We start from the raw sequence: 302 nt of genomic DNA, 5'->3' as shown, positions 1-302 counted from the left end.
CGTCAGCGAGAGCAAGTTGAAACATTAATGATGCTAATATTTGACAACACTGGACCAAACTTACCCTTTTACAGCAGTCAGTCCTTTTAACAATATTAGTGTAGTTTAGTGTAGGTAAACTTGTGTTTAGTCTCTCTGCCAGACAGGTAGTGTCACTAGATGGGCTGGTTTCTCAATATGTTTTCATTGATTTTTACGTCAGTAAGTAGACAATGTATAAAATAACGGTGTTGTTTTGGAGGTGATGTATTAATCCAAAGAGTTTTTTCTGGCTGAAGTGTACCAGCAGTAGGATGGTTGGA

The sequence above is a fragment of the Etheostoma spectabile genome, chromosome 13 (genome assembly GCF_008692095.1).
Source record: "Etheostoma spectabile isolate EspeVRDwgs_2016 chromosome 13, UIUC_Espe_1.0, whole genome shotgun sequence".
Taxonomy (NCBI): domain Eukaryota; kingdom Metazoa; phylum Chordata; class Actinopteri; order Perciformes; family Percidae; genus Etheostoma; species Etheostoma spectabile.
Note: the sequence above shows the minus strand (reverse complement) of the source record.